This window comes from Eumetopias jubatus, unplaced genomic scaffold (assembly GCF_037043125.1).
Source record: "Eumetopias jubatus isolate StellerSeaLion01/CBP00866 unplaced genomic scaffold, mEumJub1_p1.0 scaffold_17, whole genome shotgun sequence".
Taxonomy (NCBI): Eukaryota; Metazoa; Chordata; class Mammalia; order Carnivora; family Otariidae; genus Eumetopias; species Eumetopias jubatus.
The window spans coordinates 38,282,217-38,299,209 of record NW_028274823.1 but is presented as its reverse complement, the minus strand read 5'-3'; the positions used below and the strand labels follow the sequence as shown (position 1 = coordinate 38,299,209).

The window sequence follows — 16,993 nt, the reverse complement described above, 5'->3', positions numbered from 1 at the left end:
TTCAACTGTGGAATTGGCACTCTAGGCACATTTGTCAGGCTTCCCTAGGCTGAATCACTAAGCTTTGATTTTGGTCTCAATACTGGAATATAGACGCACATCCTGTGTCATGGTATATCCAGAGGTCTATGGTCTTATCTGGATGGCTCAGGTCTGATCAGCCTAAACTAACATCTCTTGGTTTCAGTGATGTTCATTGTCAAAGGGTCCTTTTCCACCGGAGTCCACATGGGCGACAACAGGAGTAAGGGATCCTATACAATCTGTTATCACAATGTGTGACCCCCCAGGGGCTTAGGACTTGATCCTGCTGCTAGGTACTTGAAGCACCATGCCATCCTGTTGGCTATTGCTCATGAGTCAGTGAAAATGTAGCAAGATGTATTTTGGGGGAGTGTTTTACTGGACAAGCACCACAGCCTACAACTTGGACCATTGGTGGAATTTTATTTTGCATATAAGGTTTGTAACAGTTTCCTCTGTGGATACACAAGCCATAGTGGCTCAGTGCACTACCAGCCTTTAAATTAGCTAATCTGTTCATCATCGAAGTCCAGGCCTCTTCAGGGACTTTAGTGTTCCAACACCCCCAAGAAGCATAAGGTGCTGGCACAGACTCCAACCTCTGAGAAAGCCACATCTACAGAGTTAAATGTCCACCTTCATGAAGGTGGGAAGTTTGGCTGATGCCTGACTGGTGCTCTAGTGTGCATAGTGGTCGGTCACTGACATTTGCAGCTCAAGAGGCTTATTAGGACTGATCGACCCAAGTGCGAGAGCACACCGTAGAGCCTTGTAAATAGTTAAGTACCCCTATCTCTACCAGCTCTTTATCAGGATGTTAATCCATCCCCCCATGGGCTTTACTGATACTACATGGCTGGGCTGGGAGAGCCTCGCTGGGCACTTGTCCCAGTACCTCTGTCCTAACATTCCTTACAATTAAGGAAAGCATCACACATACTTAAAATATCAATTTTTACAATACATTTAGCAGTATCAGTTACAGCCACTTGGGTGTGTGGAATGTCCATTTCATAAAACATGATATGGTTTAGTTTCAAAGGCTGGAAAAGCCAAACATGAAAATGTCAATAGCAGTGAGGCATCACTGACAAACCATCAAAGGTTTAATGTAGTCAACCTATGAGGGTCTTGAGTCCCCTCCCACTCTCCCCCACTCTCCACCAAATGTGGCCTTCCCTCTAGCCACATGACCCCTATCATTGTATTTTGTGAACAATTTGTTTTCAAGTTTTACAGGTCTGTGGACAGAGAATAATTATGCCCCAGAACAGCCTATACCTAGAATCTCACTGATTTCTGATTTAGATGATTTAGAATTTGGGATTGGGGACTTTTTGAATTATTATATTTAGATGAGATTTTGGACTTAGAGTTAAGGCTGGAATAAATTAAGAATTGGGGGGTGTGTTGGGACTTGGTGAATATATTTTGCATAGGAAGGACATGAATTTTGGGGGGGTCAGAGGGCAGACTGTTATGGGTTGAACTGTGTTCCTCCAAAAAGATATGTTTAAGAGCTAACACACAGTACCTGTGAATGTGACCTGATTTGGAAACAGGATCTTTGCAGATGTAATCAAGTTAAGAGGAGGTCATACTGGACTAGAGTGGGCCCTAATCCAATGACTGGTGTCCTTATAAGAAGGAAATTTAGACACACACCATGTGATCATGGAGATAGAGACAGGAGTGATGCATCTACAAGCCAAGGAATGCTAATGACTGTCAGCAACTACCAGGAGCTTGGAAGAGGCAAGGGAGGAGTCTTCCCTAGAGGCTTAGAGAGTGCAAGGCTGTGCCAACACCTTGATTTTGGATTTCTAGCCTCCAGAAGAGAGAATAAATTTCTGTGTGTAAGCTACCTAATTTGTGGTACTTTGTTATAGAAGCCCAAGAAAACTAATACAAATGGCAAAGGAACTCCAGGGCACACAGCCTGGGGCACCAGACCTGACGGGTCCTGGCAGACAGACTATCCAGACTCTCTACCTTCCTTTTGAGGGTACCTCCGGGCATTGACTATTCAGGTATGGCACAGCAATTCTTATTCACACAGCAGATGCAGGCCATACTATTCAAGAGTTCCTAAGTAGACTATATTACACCCTTTAGTTCCCAAACACATCCTGTCAAAGAATAATGCCATCTCTGTTGCCAAGAGTACTTAGCAGTAGGCAACTCTCTGCAGCATTCACTGGACATATACTTCATATCATACCCAGGAAGCATTAAAAGATAAAATGTACTATTAAAGGAGAACCCAAAAAGCTAAGTTCATATCATACCCAGGAAGCATTAAAAGATAAAACGTACTATTAAAGGAGAACCTAAAAAGCTAAGTAGACAGCTAATACTCCCAGTGAAGCACACACTTAAACAGAAAGTATGCGCTCTCACTCTGGCAATTTTCCAAATGGATGCCTCCCTACTGGATAAATTATGAGGTTGGGATATGGCGAAAGAAGAGGCACACTAACTGTATGAGACCCAAACCACATAAATAACCCTTCTCGCTCGTAGTTTGCTCTTATCTACCTCTGAGAAACTGGACTGTAGGAACTTATGGTGGTAAAGAAGAGCTGATGGTGGGAGAGTCCAACCTGGTACCTCTTTTACCACCTGGTTATACCTGCTGCATCTGAGAAGCTCTGAATATTGATGGTAACGCAGGGAAACGATATGTTCTAGGATGGTACAAGGAAGAAACCACTGCACGATTACATGGTATATCTGGTTGAACAGTATGGGTTGAAAATTATTAAGGATGAGACAAAAAGAGGAGGTAGTTGTTTCAGGGATTGGTTATACTGATCACATGGTCATACAGGTAAAACCCCAGCTGCCGGGGAAGAAACACCTTAGACTCTAGGAGGCCAGGATTGGTGGGAGGGCTATTAAATTCCCTTGGCTCTCATCTGCTGAACACCTGGGCTGGACTGTCCTATCAGACTATCACCACTGCCCTCAACTTAACTACTGGATTCTATTCTACTGGGTGTCCTTCAACTGAGACCTGAAAATTTTAGAAGTGGATGACCCCCACCCAAGATGACAAAACAAGCTTAATTTTCCATACAAGCATGAGTCCCCTCAGCCTTATATTATTGCTGATACCCTGTAGTCCCCATATTGCTTAAGGAGAAAAAGAACTCCCTGTATACTTATCCTAGACCATAGATATGGCTCTGAAATTTATTGCTGGATTGGTCACCTTCAGCCTGACTGTGCTGATAAAAACCTAATAACTGTTCCTTTGTACACATCAGAAAGTAGCATCCCTCCTACAAATCTTCCTCACATTATAATCCCAACTTTTAGACAAAGATCTGGATCCTGACCAATGACCCTGAAGAGGTCACTATAACTAAGAATAAACTTTCTAGTGTGAGTGGTGATGAACAATCACACCATCCAGGATTTCCTGCTGGCCAGACAAGACAAAGTCTGTGTGACTGCTTCAGCTGGATTCTCAAACACGGGAAGTAAAAAAATCAATCTCCCACCTAAGAGAGAAGCAGCTCTTCACAGTTAATCTCAATGGTATCTGCAACATATTTACCTGGCTTGGATCTGGATGGGGAACATAGCTACAGTCCTCCCTCCAAGTGGGATTGAGCATCCTGCTGATGCTCAGTTGTAATCACGTTCATCTAAGGTTGTCTAAGACAAATAGAAAGGATGGGTACAATTAATTAAGGTTTATGATGGGATATCCTATGCTTCAAAAAAAAAATCTTAGCCGTTAACATGAAAGGTTGGGGTACAGTTGTAAAAAAAAAATGGCTCTGCCACAACACACTAATAAGCTGGTACATCTCTTGAGTCTTGGTGGAACATCCTACAGTTCCTTTTAAAGCAAGGGGAGATAAGCCTGTCTAGGATGGGACAAAAAGAGGAGGTAGTTCAACCAGATATACCATGTAATCATTCAATGGTTTCTTCCTTGTACATTTTGTACCATCCTAGACAGGCAAGGAGCTGCCACGAGACAGTTTTTATGCCTGTCTTATAAGAGACTGCTACAAGGCAATTTCTCATCCATCTGCCTAGTGTCAGATGAGTGTAAGACTTTCCACCTTTCCCTCTTCCCCTTTTCAGAGGCACCTACAGAGGGCTTATTGAAAAGGGGGGGGGAACGATCTTTCACTTGGGGGCCCGAGATCTGGGTACACCATTTTTCCTCTGATCCTCTGAAGAAGTGCGAAAAGCCTCCAGAGAATAAAAGCCACACAGGTCCCGCTTTCACTGAGCCCAGCCCCGTGACAAGGGGTGGGGCAACACCAGCCAGGCAAAGACACCTGAGAAGCAGCACAGCAGGCTCCTCCCCCAGAAGACAGAGTGGAAGAACAGGTGGACCACAACTTAATGGATCCCACAAGACTGTAAAGCTCCAGCACCAGGGGAAAATAGTATACTGAGCTCCAGGTATTTTCTCATGACTCGTTTATCTTTCAGTCTAGAATTTTCCATTTCCTTTTTTTTTAGCCTTTTTCCTATTTCAACTAGAATCTTATTTTACCAACTTAGGTTTTTAAGTTGCTTTTTAACTTTTATTTCTTATACCTACATTGTATAGATATATGCTTCATTTTAGTCCTTTTTCACTCTATTCAATTTTACTTATATATATATATATATATATATATATATATATATATATATATATAAGTTTTGCTTTCTTTGCAATTTTGTGATGTAGTGTCTTCTAACACACAGACCAAAACTCATTCAGGAACAAGTGGACCACCCTACTTTGTCCACCTTGTGAGATTATAGTCTCTCTTCCCCCCCCCTTTTTTTTAACATATAATGTATTATTTGTTCCAGGGGTACAGATCTGTGATTCATCATTCTTACACAATTCACAGTGCTCACCATAGCATATACCCTCCCCAGTGTCCATCATCCAGCTACCCCATCCCTCCCACCCCCCTTCATTCCAGCAACCCTCAGTTTGTTTCCTGAGATTGAGTCTCTTATGGTCTGTCTCCCTCTCTGGTTTCAACTTGTTTCATTTTCCCTTCCTTACCCTATGATCCTCTGTCTTGTTTCTCAAATTCCTCATATCAGTGAAATCATATGATAACTGTCTTTCTCTGATTGACTTATTTTGCTTAGCATAATACCCTCTAGTTCCATCCATGTCATTGCAAATGGCAAGATTTCATTTTTGATAGCTGCATAATATTCCATTATGTGTGTGTGTGTGTGTGTGTGTGTGTGTGTGTGTGTGTATACACACACCACATCTTTATCCATTCATCTGTTGATGGACATCTAGGCTCTTTCCATAGTTTGGCTATTGTGGACATTGCTGCTATAAACATTGGGGCGCACATGCCCCTCCAGATCACTACATTTGTATCTCCCCCCCTCCCTTTGTTATTATTTTGTTTGGTTTTGGTTTTGTTTGCTTTTCTGTGGTGGCTTCCAACCACTTTGGATTTTTCTAGGTGTATTTTGCTTCGGTCATGGTTGATATTTTGGACTCTGCTCAGTTGTTCACCCATCCTTCTCTGGGCAAAATGATTAGGAGGAATTCACAACAAAAGAACCAGAGGCAAGGTTCTCTGCCACAGAGGTAATCGATATGGATATAAGATGTCAGAGACAGAATTCAGGATAGCAATTATAAAGTTAATAGCTAGGCTTGAAAAAAGCATAAATGACCAGAATCTCTAAGGGCAGAAATGAGATCTAATCAGGCCAACTTAAAAATGCTATGAATGAGACAGGGGAGGAGACAAGATGGCAGAGGAGTAGGGGACCCCGTTTCAACTGGTCCCCTGAATTTAGCTGGATATCTATCAAACCATTTTGAATGCCCACAAAATCAGCCTGAGATGTAAGAATACATATCTGGGTCTCTACAAGCAGAAAAGTGACTGCTTTTTGCAAGGTATGACATGCGGTCGTGAACCTGAGGGGAGATATCAGAAGATAACCAGAAGGGGGAGGTAGCCTCCATAAGCTGGCTCCTGGAAAGTGATATAACACTGGAGCACAAAATCGGAACCCTTAGAAATCTGCTCTAGTGAGAGCCATCCCTCTCTGAAACGGGCTCTGGAAATGAAAAGGCAGAATTCTAGGTAGGACATTGTGGTCTTGGGATAGAAGGAGCCGCAGAGCTAAAGGGGGTGAAGAACTGGTAGAGTGCTCAAGCAGTAGAGCCAGGAAGGAGGTTATGGTCAGCGAACCCAGGAGGGACTCTCAGCCCAGATCGCCATAAACCATGTGCTGGGCTTGTCGATAAATGGCCTGAAAAATCTGGAACCTGGCCCGCAACCAGGCAAAAACTCACAGAGCAGTAGCCCCAGCCTTGAAAGGGTTTAGAGCAGTACCCAGACATGGCCCAGGAGCTTCAGGTGTGTGCACGAGCCCACGGCTGCTTTATGGTTTTAGAATCACAAAGGGTGCCTGGGTGGCTCAGTCATGAAAGCATCTGCCTTAGGTGCAGGTCATGATCTCAGGGTCTCAGCAGAGAGAGTCTGCTTCTCCCTCTCCCTCTGCTGCTCCCCCTGCTGTGCTCTCTCTGTCTGTTTCTCACTGTCAAATAAATAAATAAAATCTTAAAAAAAAAAAGAATCAAAAAGGGCAGTGGCACTCCTGGGCCCCTGGGACGACCTCTGAGAGAGTTGCTGTGGGTGCACACCATGGGAGGCTGCAGTTTTCAGCGGCACTTGCAGAAGTGAGGACTGTCCTGGAGGGTTTATTAAAGAGGGCAGACTGCAAATTTTCTGCTCTGGGCCAGAGGTTTGGCTGTGGCCATTTTTGCTCTGATCCTCTGAAGAGGTGCGAAAAGTCCCCAAGGAACAGAAGCCACACAGAAGCCTGTTTTCCACTGACAGGCTGGGGCAATTCCACACAGACAGGGTTACTGCAGCAGGCCCCACCCCCAGAAGACAGGCTGGAGGAACAGGTGGACGACAATCCTATGGATCCCATAAGACTGTAAAATCCCAATGCCAGGGGAAAATTGTAAACTGAGCTCCAGGTGTGGCCTCATGACTTGTTTATTTTTCAGATAAAATTCTTTATTTTTTTTCATATGCTTTTTGTGTTTTTTTTTCTTTTTACCTTCTCATTTCAACTAGATGTTTATTATATCAACTTATTTTCCATAGTTGCTTTTTATCTTGTATTTTTTTCAAACCTATATTTTTTTATACCTATATGCTTGCCTTTTTTCATTCTACTCAATTTTACCTTTATATATATACGACAGATGAATGGATAAAGAAGATGTGGTATATATACACAATGGAATATTATGCAGCCATCAAAAGGAATGAGATCTTGCCATTTGCAATGACGTGGATGGAACTGGAGGGTGTTATGCTGAGTGAAATAAGTCAATCAGAGAAAGACATGTATCATATGACCTCACTGATAGGAGGAATTCTTAATCTCAGGAAACAAACTGAGGGTTGCTGGAGTGGTGGGGGGGGGTGGGAGGGATGGGGTGGCTGGGTGATAGACATTGGGGAGGGTATGTGCTATGGTGAGCGCTGTGAATTGTGCAAGACTGTTGAATCACAGACCTGTACCTCTGAAACAAATAATGCAATATATGTTAAGAAAAAAAAAGAAGAAGAAGACAGCAGGAGGGGAAGAATGAAGGGGGAAAATCGGAGGGGAAGACCAACCATGAGAGACGATGGACTCTGAAAAACAAACTGAGGGTTCTAGAGGGGAGGGGGGTGGGGGGTGGGGAGATGGGTTAGCCTGGTGATGGGTATTAAAGAGGGCACGTTCTGTGTGGCGCACTGGGTGTTATGCACAAACAATGAATCATGGAACACTACATCCAAAACTAATGATGTAATGTATGGTGATTAACATAACAATAAAAATTATATATATACGAGTTTTACTTTCCTTGTAATTTTGGGACATAGTGTCCTCTAACACAGAGACCAAAATACACCCAGGAACAACTGAAACACCTTGCTTTGTCCACACTGAGAGATTATAGCCCCCCTTCTTTAAAACTTTTACATTGTTTAATTTTATTCTTGTGTTACATTTTGGCTTTGTTTTTTCAGTGGTGGCTTCTGACCACTCCAGATTTTGCTAGGGTGCATCTTGCTTGGGTCGTGGTTGATATTTTGGACACTGCTCATTCACTCAACCATCCCCTGACAGAATGACTAGGAGGAGGAACTCTCAACAAAGAAAAGAACCAGAGACAATGTCTTCTGCCACAGAACTAATGGATATGCATATAAGCAAGATGTTAGAGTTAGAATTCAGGATGGCAATCATACAGTCAATAGCAAGGCTTGAAAAAAGCATTAGTGACAATATAGAATCTCTAAGAGCAGAAATGAGATCTAATCAGGCCGAACTAAAAAATGCTATGAATGAGATGCAGTCTAAACTGGATATTCTAACAGCCAGGGTAAATGAGGCAGAAGAAAGAATTAGTGATCTAGAAGATAAGCTGATGGAAAGGAAGGAAGTTGAGGAAAATAGAGATAGCGTGCTAGTAGCACATGAAAAAAGGACTGGAGAGATTAATGATGCCATGAAATGTTCCAATGTCAGAATTATTGGGATCCCCGAGGGGGTGGAGAGAGAGAGAGGGCTAAAAGGTATAGTTGAGCAAATCATAGCTAAGAACGTCCCTAATCTGGGGAAGGAAACAAGCATTCAAGTTCAACAGGCAGAGAGGACCCCTCCCCAAATCAATAAAAATAGATCAACACCCTGACATATAATAGTGAAGCCTGCAAATTTTACAGCCAAAGAAACTGTCCTGAGAATAGCCAGGGAGAGGAGGTTCCTTACATATGGCGGGAGGAACATCAGACCTGTCCACAGAAACCTGACAAGCCATAAAGGGCTGGCAAGACATATTCAGGGTACTGAATGAAAAGAACATGCAGCCAAGAATACTTTATCCAGCAAGGCTGTCATTCAGAATGGATGGAGAGATAAAGAGCTTTCAGGACAGGAAGAAACTGAAAGAATATGTGACCGACAAGCCAGCCCTGCAAGAAATACTTAGGGGGGTTCTGTAACTGAAGAGAGAACCCAAGAGTCAGAAAGACCAGAAACAGTGCCAAGCTACAGAAACAGGGACTTTACAGGCAATACAACGGCACTAAATTCATATCTTTCAATAGTTACTCTGAATGTAAGTGGGTTGAATGCTCCCATGAAAAGACAGGGTTTCAGATTGGATAAAAAGCAGGACACATCCATATGCTATCTACAAGAGACTCATTTTGAATCTAAAGACACCTCCAGATTGAAAGTGAGGGGATGGAGAACCATTTACCACGATAATGGACCTCAAAAGAAGGCTGAGGTAGGAATCCTCATATCAGACACATTAGATTTTAAACCAAAGACCAGAGTAAGAGATGTAGAGGGACACTATATCATACTTAAAGGGTCTATCCAACAAGAAGATCTAACAATCGTAAATATCTATGCCCCCAACATGGGAGCAGCCAATTATATAAACCAATTAATAACCAAAATAAAGAAACATATTGATAATAATACATTAATAGCAGACCTCAACACTCCACTCACAGCAATGGACAGATCATCTAAGTAGAAGATCCACAAAGAAACAAGAGTTTTGGATGACACATTGGACCAGATGGACTTCGTAGATATATACAGAACGTTCCATCCTAAAACAACAGAATACTCATTCTTCTCGAGTGCACATGGAACTTTCTACAGAATAGATCACATACTGGGTCACAAATCAGGTCTCGATCGATACCAAAAGACTGAGGTTATTCCCTGCATATTTTCAGACCACAATGCTTTGAAACTGAAACTCAACCACAAGAAGAAATTTGGAAGAAACTCAAACAATTGGAAATTAAAGAGCAGCCTGCTAAAGACTGATTGGGCCAACCAGGAAATTAAAGAACTTAAACAATTCATTGAAACTAATGAGAATGAAAAGACATCAGTCCAAAACCTATGGGACACTGCAAAGACAGTCCTAAGAGGGAAATACATAGCCATCCAAGCCTCTTTCAAAAAATTAGAAAAATCCCAAATGCACAAGCTAACCCTCCACCTAAAGGAGTGGAGAAAAAACAGCACATAAAACAAACCAAGCAGGAGAAGAGAAATAATAAAGATTAGAGCAGATATCAATGAGATATAAACCAGAAAACAGTAGAATAGATCAACGAAACTAGAAGCTGATTCTTTGAAAGAATTAATAAGATTGATAAACCTCTGCCCAGACTTATCCAAAAGAAAAGGGAAAGGACCCAAATCAATCATGAACGAAAGTGTAGAGATCATGACTAACACCAAGGAAATAGAAACAATTATTAGAAATTATTACCAGCAACTATATGTCAACAAATTAAGCAATCCGGAGGAAATGGATGCATTCCTGGAAACTTACAAACTACGAAGACTGAAACAGGAAGAAACAGACAATGTGAACAGACCAATAACCAGTAAGGAAACTGAAGCAGTAATCAAAAACTGCCCAAAAAACAAGAGTCCAGGGCCAGATGGCATCCCAAGGGAATTCTACCAAACGATTAAAGAAGAAATAATACCGATTCTACTGAAGCTGTTTCAAAAAATAGAAATGGAAGGAAAACTTCCAAACTTGCTCTATGAGGCCAGCATTATGCTGATCCCAAAACCAGACACAGACCCCATCAAAAAGAGAATTACAGACCAATATCCCTGATGAACGTGGATGCAAAAATACTCAACAAGATCCTAGCCAATAGGATCCAACAGTGTGTGTGTGTATATATATATATATATATATATATATATACACACACATATATATATTTAAGATTTTATTTATTTATTTGAGAGAGAGAGAGAGAAACAGCATGAGATGGGAGAGGGTCAGAGGGAGAAGCAGGCTCCCCGCTGAGCCAGGAGCCCAATGTGGGACTCGATCCCAGGACTCCGGGATCATGACCTGAGCCAAAGGCAGTCGCTTAACCAACTGAGCCACCCAGGCACCCCCAACAGTATATTAAAAGGATTATTCATCAGGAACAGGTGGGATCTATTCCTGAGATGCAAGGGTGGTTCAACATTCAGAAATCAATCAACATGATAGAGCACATTAATAAAAGAAAAGACAAGAACCATATGATCCTCTCAAATGATGCAGAAAAAGCAGCATTTGACAAAATACAGCATCTTTTTTTTTTAATTTTTATTTATGAGAGGGAGAGAGCACAAGCAGGGGGTGGGGAGAGGGAGAAGCAGGCCCCCTGCCAGGCAGGGAGCCCGATGTGGGGCTCGATCCCAGGACCCCGGGACCACAACCCGAGCTGAAGGCAGCCGCCCAACCGTCTGAGCCACCCAGGTGCCCCTACAGCATCCTTTCTTGATTAAAACTCTTCAAAGTATAAGGATAGAGGGAACATACCTCAATATCATAAAAGCTATCTATGAAAAGCCCATAGTGAATATTCTCAATGGGGAAAAACTGTGAGATTTTCCCTTAAGGTCAGGAACACGAAAGGGATGCCCACTCTCACCACTGTTGTTCAACATCATAGTAGAAGAGCTAGCCTCAGCAATCAGACAACAAAGAGAAATAAAAGGCATTCAAATTGGCAAAGAAGAAGTCAAACTCTCTCTCTTCGCAGATGACATGATACTTTATGTGGAAAACCCAAAAGACTCCACCCCCAAATTACTAGAACTCATATAGCAATTCAGCAATGTGGCAGGATACAAAATCAATGCACAGAGGGGCACCTTGGTGGCTCAGTTGGTTAAACGTCTGCCTTCAGCTCAGGTCATGATCTCAGGGTCCTGGGATTGAGCCCCACCTCAGGCTCCTTGCTCAGCAGAGAGCCTGCTTCTCCCTCTCCCTCTGTCTGCAGCTACCCCTGCCTGTGCTCTCTCTATCTATGTGTCAAATAAATAAATAAAATCTTAAAAACAAAACAAAATCAATGCACAGAAATCAATTGCATTTCTATACACTAACAATGTAACTGAAGAAAGAGAAATTAAGGAATCGATCCCATTTACAATCGCACCAAAATCCGTAAGATACCTAGAAATAAACCTAACTAAAGAGGTAAAGAATCGGGGCTCCTGGGTGGCTCAGTCATTAAGCATCTGCCTTTGGCTCAGGTCATGATCCTAGGGTCCTGGGATCGAGCCCCATGTCGGGCTCTCTGCTCAGTGGGAAGCCTGCTTCTCCCTCTCCCACTCCGCCTGCTTGTGTTCCCTCTCTTGCTCCCTCTCTCTCTGTCAAGATTAATAAATAAAAACTTTAAAAAAAAAGAGGTAAAGGATCTTTACTCTAGAAACTACAGAACACTTATGAAATTAATTGAGGCAGACACAGAGATGGAAAAACATTCCATGCTCATAGATTGGAAGAATAAACATTGTTAAAATGTCTATGCTGTCCAGAGCAATCTACACATTCAATGCAATCCCTATCAAAATACCATCGACATTTTTCAAAGAGCTGGAACAAACAATCCTAAAATTTGTATGGAACCAGAAAAGACCCCGAATAGCCACAGGAATGTTGAAAAAGAAAACCAAAGCTGGGGGCATCACAATGCCTGACTTCAAGCTGTATTACAAAGCTGTGATCATCAAGACAGTATGATACTGGCACAAAAACAGACACATAGATCAATGGAACAGAACAGAGAGCTCAGATATGGCTCAACTCTATGGTCAATTAATCATCGACAAAGCAGGAAGAATATCTAATGGAAAAAAGACAGTCTCTTCAATAAATGGTGCTGGGAAAATTATACAGCCACATGCAGAAGAATGAAACTGGACCATTCTCTTACACCATACACAAAGAAACTCAAAATGGATGAAAGACCTAAAAGTGAGACAGGAATCCATCAAAATCCTAGAGGAGAACATAGGCAGTAACCTCTTTGACGTAGGCCACAGCAATTTCTTTCAAGACACATCTCTAAAGGCAAGGGAAACAAAAGCAAACATGAACTTTTAGGACTTCATCAAGATCAAAAGCTTCTGCACAGCAAAGGAAACAGTCAACAAAACTAAGAGGCAACCCACAGAATGGGAGAAGATATTTGCAAATGACATTACAGATAAAGGGCTGGTATCCAATATCTATAAAGAACTTATTAAACTCCACACCCAAAAAACAAATAATCCAGTTAAGAAATGGGCAGAAGACATGAAAAGGCACTTCTCCAAAGAAGACATACAGGGGCGCCTGGGTGGCTCAGTCGTTGAGCATCTGCCTTCGGCTCAGGTCATGATCCCAGGGTCCTGGGATCGAGCCCTGCACTGGGCTCCCTCCTCAGGGGAAAGCCTGCTTCTCCCTCTCCCACTCCCTCTGCTTGTGTTCCCTCTCTCGCTGTGTCTCTCTCTCTGTCAAATAAATAAATAAATAAATAGATCTTTAAAAAAAACCAAAGAAGACATACAAATGGCCAACAGACACATGAAAATATGCTCCACATCACTTGCCATCAGGGAAATACAAATCGAAACCACAATGAGATACCACCTTACACCAGTTAGAATGGCTAAAATTAACAAGACTGAGAACAACAAATATTGGTGAGGATGTGGAGAAAGGGGAACCCTCTTACGCTGTTGGTGGGAATGCAAGCTGGTGCAACCACTCTGGAAAACAGTATGGAGGTTCCTCAAGAAGTTAAAAATAGAGCTACCCTATGACCCAGCAATTGCCATACTGGGTATTTATCCCAAAGATACAGATGTAGTGGGGTGCCTGGGTAGCTCAGTTGTTAAGTGTCTGCCTTCGGCTCAGGTCATGATCCCAGGGTCCTGGGATCAAGCCCTGCATCAGGCTCTCTGCTTCACGGCAAGCCCTGCTTCTCCTTCTCCCACTCCCCCCACTTGTGTTCCCTTTCTTGCTGTGTCTCTCTCTGTCAAATAAATAAATAAAATATTTAAGAAAAATAAATACAGATGTAGTGAAAAGAAGGGACTTCTGCACCCCAATGTTCATAGCAGCAATGTCCACAATAGACAAACTGTGGAAAGAGCTAAGATGTCCTTCAACAGATAAATGGATAAAGAAGATGTGGTCCATACATACAATGGAATATTACTCAGCCATCAGAAAGGATGAATACCTACCATTTACATCGACATGGATGGAACTGGAGGGTTATTATGTTAAGTGAAATAAGTCAAGCAGAGAAAGACAATTATCATATGGTTTCACTCATATGTGGAACATAAGGAATAGTGCAGAGCATCTTAGGGGAAGGGAGGGAAAACTGAATGGGAAATCAGAGAGGGAAAGGGAGGCGGGTGGGGATGGGGTAACCGGGTGATGGGCTTTAAGAGGGCACGTGATGTGATGAACACTGGGTGTTATATGCAACTAATGAATCACTGAACTCTACATCAAAAACTAATGATGTACTATATGTTTGCTAACTGAATTTAAATTAAAAAAAGAAAAATAAGTAAATAATTGAATAAAAACATCAGGATGGACTTATGGATATTTATTTTTTCTATGGGCTATAATTAAATACAATTGTTATTTATCTTCTTGCTCACATTGTTCAAGCTTTGGCCATTTCTTTTTAGTTTCTGCAGGTTGGCTCTTATGCCCTTTCAACATGAGCTTATCCTTTTTTGGAGTACTTCCTTCCTTTCTGACACCACAAGGTGGACTAGGATTATCTGTACCTTTCTGTCTCAGTCCTGAACCAATCACTTCTCCGAGAAACACTGGTTCTTTTTATTGGAGAATGGTATTTAGAAACCAAGATATTGGTATGAAATGCGCTCACTGTTATAGGGATATTAGCACTTCTAGGCCTTCTATAGACAGAGCTTGGAAATACTGTATGAATACTAACCCTTGCATGCACAGACATCTCTATTTATTTTTGTATGTCTCCAACCATATGTATATGTGTATATGTAAATATACGTATGCATATGCATATATATGCACTGCATTCAAAACACATGTGTAATTGACCACTTGTGCCAAAATTACTGCAAAAGACTCCTGCTTCCACCTTGCCTTCTTGCCTATAATATCTTTTCTTAACACTGAAACCAGTGATTCTCAGAAACATAACTTAGATCACACCACTTTTTTGCTCTACAACTTGCAATGGTTCCCATCTGACTCAGAGCAAAAGCCCAAGTCCTTATAAAGCCTTCCACTGTGCCACATGACTTGGTCTATCAACTCTAACTTCATTCCTTACTATACTCTTCCTCACTCTTCTATGCCAGCTCAACCAGCCTCCTTAGTGCTCCTTGAACAAAACAGCATCTCTGTGCTATGTGTTCCCTCTGTGTTGTGTAAGTGCCTGACACTAAGCTTTTGATTGCTGAGGCATCCATTTCAAAAGAATATCCATCCTGATTAAACCTATTGTTAGCTGTATAACACAGCTGCTAACAAAACAACCAAATAAGGAATTAGGCTGCCTCCACCTGTGAAGTACCCTCTTTCAGAAAGCCCTGGGCAAGGTAGACAACTGACAGTCTTAGTGACTGAGCTTCTCTCTCCTGTGCCCTAGTTTCTGCTCTTATGATTTAAATTAGCTAATAAGGAGTAAACCCACAAGACCTTAGACACTTCACCCTTGGACTGTAATAAAGGCAGAGCCCCAGGTCTATTTTCTTCTCTACCTGTGACCTCACTACTGTGTGACCCCTGGGCATGCAGTGTACCTTCTAGGACTTGTGAGTAATAAATCTTGTTCCTCAAAGTTTCCTGATGGTTTTTGAAGTGCATCCTGCAATCACAAGCATGAAGGCTGGTCTAGCCACGACACTGGCTTTGGTCAGGGAAATGTCTGTCGGGGGCTCACTTCAAGGAACACGGGCCAGAAGAGTGCCTCAGGCATTCCTAGCCAATAGCATCACTATCAACAGGTTGGGACTGACACAACCTTCTGGGATGCATTACTCTAGTAGTTTGGCAAGGATGGTCCCTGGACTAGAAGCATCAGCACCACATGGAAACTTCAAAGACAAGGAAATTCTTGGGCCCCACTCCATACATACTGAGTCAGGAAATCTAAGAATGGGACCCACAATCTGTGTTTTAACAAGCCCTCCAGGTAATTCTGATACCTACTAAAGTTTGAGAACCACTGCTCTACTTCACTTATTGTTATTGTTTAAATGTCACCTCCTTGTTAGTTCCACCCAGCCTATCCTATTTAATAACCCTGCAATTTCCCATGTGCCTTATCCTACTTGATATTTCTACCACTTATTTTCTAATAATAGGCTATATATATATGTATAAGTATATAATTTACTTAGTTATGATGTTTATTGCCTTTTGCCCTCTCCTCTAGGAAAACAGGGTTATTTTTATTTTTATTATTTTTTAAGATTTTATTTATTTGAGAGAGAAAGAGAGAGAGTGCATGGGGGGCTGGGGGCAGAGAGAGAAGCAGACTCCCTGCTGAGCAGAGAGCCTGATGCAGGGCTGGATCCCAGAACACTGGGATCATGACCTGAGCCGATGGCAGACACTTAACCGACTGAGCTACTCAGGCGCCCCAAACAGGGTTATTTTTAGTCAACATTATTCATGGCCGGGTCCAGTGATTGCTGGAACTAGCTCATACCAGCTTAAAAGGGTTGGTATGTATATCTCTCCCCAGCTCCATGTTCAGTACTGTCAGGTTGGTAGCCTAAAACTGGCTACGGTGGGTGCATTAACACTCCAGAAATCAGAAAACACTACACATCAGAGGGTGGGATTCTCCTAAGAGAACTAGTTGTTAAACATTTACCAGCATACCACTGACAGTATCCTGAACACATAAAATACTGTCTGGCAAAAAGCAATGCTCAATTAACAGTTAAAGAACTAAGGGATACAAACTAATTTCCAGCAAAAGTGCAAAATGATGCATCACTGTTCAGGGCAATTTTGCAGTATCTATGAAAATTAAGAAATGGCCTAGTTTCGACCTATGACTCCATTATTCTAATTCTAGAAAACTTTTCCTTAAGATTCACA

General features: G+C 42.0%; 1 protein-coding gene across 1 annotated transcript in view; it reads right to left on the bottom strand.

Moving 5' to 3' along the window:
* LOC114205255 (uncharacterized) overlaps positions 1 to 16,993 on the bottom strand; it is a 42,380-nt gene that overhangs the window by 14,599 nt on the left and 10,788 nt on the right. The window contains 1 exon segment of the mRNA XM_028098612.2: positions 3,587 to 3,687. The gene's annotated coding sequence lies outside the window, so the exon portion shown is untranslated.